Source organism: Nicotiana tabacum, chromosome 13 (genome assembly GCF_000715075.1).
Source record: "Nicotiana tabacum cultivar K326 chromosome 13, ASM71507v2, whole genome shotgun sequence".
Lineage (NCBI taxonomy): Eukaryota > Viridiplantae > Streptophyta > Magnoliopsida > Solanales > Solanaceae > Nicotiana > Nicotiana tabacum.
In genome coordinates, this window is record NC_134092.1 from 47504072 (window position 1) to 47510223 (window position 6152).

Here is a 6152-nt window from a genome sequence, read left to right on the forward strand (position 1 = left end):
ACCTATTGCATTGAAATTGTAGTTTCCCACAACATTAACTTCCTCAGTTGAGGCTTGACACTCATGAGTAAGGTGTCCTCTTCCACATATATCACAAGCTGTATGAGGCTCACTTTGTATTGAGGCTAAGGTCAGCTTCCTTAACTCTTTGGCCATAGTATCAAGCTGTACCTACACAGATATGTTAGCATCAACCTGGTGAACACCAGTTGATCTTCTTCTTTCCGCACTCTCATAGGGCCATTGATTAGCATCTTCAGATAACTCATCTAGAATTATAATTATCTCCTCTGGAGTCTTCTTCATCAATGGGCCTCCATCTACATTGCTCAATGTTCTACGTGAGGTCGGTGTCAATCCATCCCAAAAGTCCTAGAGTTGCATCCAAAGTTCAATTCCACTATGTTGACACTTTCTAACAATCTCCTTAAATCTCTCCCATGCTTCAAAAATAGTTTCACTATCTTTCTGGCAGAAGATCTGGATTTCTCTTCTAAACTTAACAATTTTATCTGAGGAGAAATATTTATCAAGAAAATTTCTGGTCATCTCCCGCTATGTTCTAATCGAACCCGTGGGCAAGCTTCGAAGCCACTGCTTTGCATCATCTTTAAGAGAAAAGGGGAATGCCCTTAGATACACTACATCTTGTGACACACCATTGTATTGAAAGGTGTTCATAATCTCCTCGAAGTCCATTAGATGTGTGTTTGGATCTTTGTTTGGCTTCCCTCTGAAGACACAGCAATTCTGAAGAGTTTGAAGCAACCTTTGCTTCAATTCAAAATTGTTAGCTACAATTGGAAGTGGTCTCACACTTGATAATCCTTGATTGTAGACCGGTCTATCATAATCTTCAAGTGGTCTCCAAGACCTGGAAGCTATATTTCCGAACTGGTCTGCACCTAAAGGTTGATTTTGAGCCATTCTACGACCCCTCTCTTCTTCGTAGATAATCTGTGCATCTCTAATAGCTGCTTCTTCAGCATCCCGTGCAGTTTGTTCTCGTCGTTGGGCTGCTTCTCTCGCAGCCAAATCTACATTTTCCTCACCGTTTCAAGCCATATCTTCCTTGGTTGAGGATTGCCCAACCTTTTCTAACATCTCCATGATATTTCTTTCCTTCCTTAGTTGTTGCAGTTATTTTTCAATTTCTGGCTCGTATGGTAGCACTTCCTTCGCAGAAGCTCGAGTCATGAACCACTCTATACCTGTCACTTGCGCACAATAAAAGAACACCAAACGTAAAAAGAGAAAAATCAAATAAAATAAAACGAAATATTCCTGAATTAACACTACAAACTATTTCAAACACTATTGGTTGCCAATCCTTGGCAACGACACCAAATTTGACTAGCTCGGAACACACACTTAAATTATGCTCGCTAATCAAATATAGTATAGTATAATATCGTATCCATAGGGATTGGATTTAAACAGTATTCCCGCAGTTTCTAGCTTGATTTCTATCCAAGATGATCAACAATTAAGATTTATATGCTTTCGAACTAAAATTAACTAAGAGTCTAAAGCTATTGACTAATGACAATCGAAATAAGGAATAAGCAAACAAAGATATCAGTGGGAGAACAGTGGGTTTTAATTGGATAGTTGCAAGATAATTGCTTGGGATATAACTCTAGAAAATTCACTTCTAATGTTCAGGTGAGTCTCTCGAATTTACTCAATTATTAGTTCAAACATTTAGCAAAAACTCCTCTGTCAATTAAGTTTTAACCTCCCAAGATAAACCAATTTAAGCACATGAAGATATGCAAGAATGCGTAGTGGAATGGTCTTTAGAAGAAGATCTCTATGTTATCCTCCTAACTAGGTTTAATCAATGATTCAACTAGCCTCTTTCGATTACTAAGAAGAATTACTGAACTCAACCAACAATATAATGCAAAGATGTCACCAGTTATGCCTCTCTTAATTACATGAACAAGTGAATATAGATGCAACAGTTAAATCATCCAAAAATGCTTCAATACATAAAACTAGAGTTATAATCCACAAACAATCATCAATACACCAAATCCATCAAACCCTAAATAGAACTACTCCATAGATATGGAGCAATTCATCACAAATATAATTAAAGTATAGAAAAACATAAATTCGATCCAAACTCGGGTCTTGAGTGAGGATGGAATGATGAAATCCTTGTGCTTTTTCACCTCCAACTCCTTCTTAGCTTCCTTAGGTCTATAGTATGTCAAAATTAAAGAAAATAATGTTTTTCCATGTATTTATACCAAGCAGGGTCGGGCCTATACGAAATCACCCTATCCTAGCCGAAATAGGAAAACTTGCAAACTTATTGCTTTTCATGCGTCGCATTGTGTGTCGCCCAGTGTGTAGCATTAATGCTTTTTCTTATCAGACCTCAGAAACCCATCCTCTGAACTTTGTCAATTCATTCATAAAATAAAATTGCTTCGTCGCACATTGTGTCGCACTAGTGCATTTCTTCAGCTGTTGCTTCTTCCTTGATTTTTGACGTCCAGAAGTGATTCTCGACCCCCAACACGATCCTTGCTTAATCCTTTGGGCTTTTAGTCAGAATTCAAAGATCCAAACAGCTCGAATTAGTTCCATAACATCTACATACCTCGGAATCACTCCTACAAGGCATAAAACACACAATAAGTGCATAACACTAGCAATTAAAGCTCAACACATGTAAAGTGCAGTGAATTAGAGTGTAATAAGATACTAAAACACAAGATTACAACCTACTATCAACACCCCACACTTAAACCATTGCTCGTCCTCGAGCAATCAAACTACACTTCATATAGACACGACCTTTTAAAACAACTCTCCTAACTCATCATACCAAGAATATTTAAAACAGATTAAGCACTCTAACGTAACATCCTCGCCTCAAGATTTGACTCAAAAGCACCACGCATTATTTATAACCCGCTCACTGACTCTAACACAGAGGTCAATGACATTACCTTTCCCTAGTGAATCAAGTGCTCTCACACAACAATGGAGAATAGTTCCACACACAATAAAATTTAAGAATAAATAGGAACTCAAAATAGAAATAATTCACTCACTCTCAGAAACAACATTCATATGCCACAAAAGGCGTACCATAGGCTTTCTCGTAGTGTGCTACTCTACTAATTGAGCTCATTTAGTCAAGGATTAAGTAGGACTTTAATTGGTTGTAACGAAGGCTACAGGACGGGTAGGATACATTTAGATATAAGAGTGACTACACCTCCCTAAGCACTTTAATACATACAATTTGCCATTCAAAACCCCACACTTATGTCAAACCATGACTCCACCTTCACATCAATATACATTAACTCCCTACTTCTTTAAGCACAATTACATCAAGTTACCACTATCAAAGAACACTTTTCACAATCATACACTATTTTTTCCTTTTCTTTTTCAATTCACGTGGCTCTTACTTTTTCAATACAGTGCACCTTTCTCCTTATTTCATTAGTTCCACTCAAAAGCCAAACTAACCACCCCACACTTCAACTTTCACAAAGTTCATAACAAATTCAAGTGCTCACGAGAGGTAAAAGGTTCAAATAGATGGTCAATTCAAACAAGTGGGTAAGGCTTGTAATGTGGTTGCCGAAGAAACAGGATTACAGACTCAAATGGGTTAACTAAGACACATAACAATTAGATGGGTAAAAGCATATAACTGGCTCAACAAAGAAATGCCTATATCACTTCCAAGACTGAACAAAACTACTATTTCGCTTTGCACACACAGGGCAAGTTCTAGACATCAAATGTAATGCACAGAATAACACAAAACCTCACACACACATGGCATATAACCCACTCAGGATCGGACTCATCAAGACATTCTAGTCAAAGCAGTTAAGCAAAGTTAAGATTTTACAATTTAAGTTACTTATACAAGAGTTAAAAACTGAGCCTAAGCGTCACAACTAAAGCACTCACTATTCTTAAGGTATAATAAACTCAAGAGACATTGTCTTCAATTCAAATCATAGCACAAGGTTTCCTACTCCTAACAACAATAAAAACTAACTACACCTGGTTCAAACAAAACTCTTGGAAAGGAACCGTGGCACAAAGAAAACCCAAGGGGGAATTATTATACTACCTACAAAATAAAATCTTTTTGTATTTTTCTTCCTACTTTAATCCCTCAAGAAACCCGTCGAATGATATCCATCGTCGGGAAAAATCAAAAAAATTCAATTTTTCATGTTTTTTTTTTGTTTTTTTTTATCTCTACTAAAACTAATAAAATAAACTAAAACTAATATACATACATACATACAACATATTCCCCATCCTACACTTTATGTTGTGGCATGTACCCATGACACACAATTAAAAAGAATGAGGTAAAGGAAACTTCCCTGAACTTCTAGTCGGGGTCTGAGTCAAAGTCGGGCTCCATTCCTCGCCTTCGAACTAATGTGAACATCAATGTAGATAGCTTCTTCTAAGCCTTCTTCACCCCACACTTATCTTTCTCACTCAGTTCAACCTTCTCTTTCGAGCCCTTCACTTTTCACTTAACACTAGCAACTGGTTTTTCTTTTTCTGCCCCCTTCGCTATATTTATCTCAAAAGTCACAGTCTCCTCACCCACTCTGAGCATGAGTTTCCTCTCGTGTATATCTAATATATCTCTACCCGTCGCTAAGAATGGCCTTCCTAGGATGAGGGGGATCTCCTTTTTGTCCTCCATATTCACCACTATAAAGTCTACATGAAATATGAACTTATCTACCCGAACTAACACATCTTCCACTATCCCCTCAGGTATTAAAGTCGTCTGGTCTGCCAGCTGCAAAGATATTGGCGCCGATCTTATCTCTCCAATCTCCTTCTCCAATTTCTTGTAAATAGATAGCGGCATTAAATTAATTGAAGCACCAGAATCCAATAATAATTTATTAAAATGAATCGTTCCTATAGAGCAAGGTAAAGTAAAACTCTCTGGATCTCCACACTTTTGTGGGAGTTTATTTTGCAATATCTCGTTGTAATGCTCTGTGAGCTTGACCACTAAGGTCTCCTAGATTTTCCTTTTCTTTGTAAGGATCTCCTTCAAGAATTTGGCATAAGCAGGCATTTGTGAGAGCACTTCTGTGAATGGTAAGTTTGCATGAACCTGTTTCAGCACATCTAAAAATCTCTCAAATTTTTTGTCCAGCTGTTCTCTATATAGCTTTTGAGGTAAAGGTAAAGCACGCATATGCTCGCTCTCATCAGGTTCCTCCGTTCTTGATTTTTCTTTCTTCTTCTTCCTCTCAGTTTTCATTGGGCCTTTCTTCTTTTTATCAACATCATTCTTCAATTTCTCCCCACTTTCTTTTTCAAGTCTCACCTATATTTGGATCGGGGTGGGATCTTTCAACACTTCCCCACATCTCAGAGTTACAACATTCACTGTTTCTTTGGAATTCTTTTCATTGTCAGCGGGGAGAGTGCCTGGAACCCTCTCAGATAATATTGTTGCAATTTGTCCCACTTGTCTCTCTAAGTTTCGCAAACCAGTGCCCAATTCTTTGATAGCTGCTCCATAAGCGTCCAACCTCTCATCTGTCTTGATAATGAAAGCCTTTATTAGATCCTCTAGACCAGGCTGAATGGGCTGTTGAGGCTGAAATTGCTGCCTCTGCTGATTTTGGTATGCTCGAGCTCCTTATCCCTGTGGTCTAGAGTTATTTTACTTCCAAGCATTCACAGTACCTCCAGGTAAACTCCATGAAAAATCAGGGTGCCTCTGACCTATTGCATTGAAATTGTAGTTTCCCACAACATTTACTTCCTCAGTTGAGGCTTGACATTCATGAGTAGGGTGTCTTTTTCCACATATATCACAAGCAGCGTGAGGATCACTTTGTATCGAGGCTAAGGTCAACTTCCTTATCTCTTTGGCCATAGCATCAAGTTGTACCTGCACGAAAGTGTTAGCATCAACCAGGTGAACACTAGTTGATCTTCTTCTTTCCGCACTCTCACAGGGCCATTGATTAGCATCTTCAGATAACTCATCCAGAATTGTAATTATCTCCTCAGGAGTCTTCTTTATAAATGGGCCTCCAGCTGCATTGCTCAATGTTCTACATGAGGTCGGTGTCAATCCATCCCAAAAGTCCTGGAGCTGCATCCAAAGTTCA

The 6152-nt window shown here is 38.3% G+C and overlaps 1 non-coding gene across 1 annotated transcript; it reads left to right on the top strand.

Annotated features, from left to right (window-relative positions):
* Positions 1–394: 394 nt before the first annotated feature.
* LOC142168620 (small nucleolar RNA R71) lies at positions 395–501 on the top strand. Its single transcript, XR_012698458.1, has one exon. It is a non-coding gene; the product is annotated as a small nucleolar RNA R71 (small nucleolar RNA).
* The last annotated feature ends 5651 nt before the right edge of the window (positions 502–6152 follow it).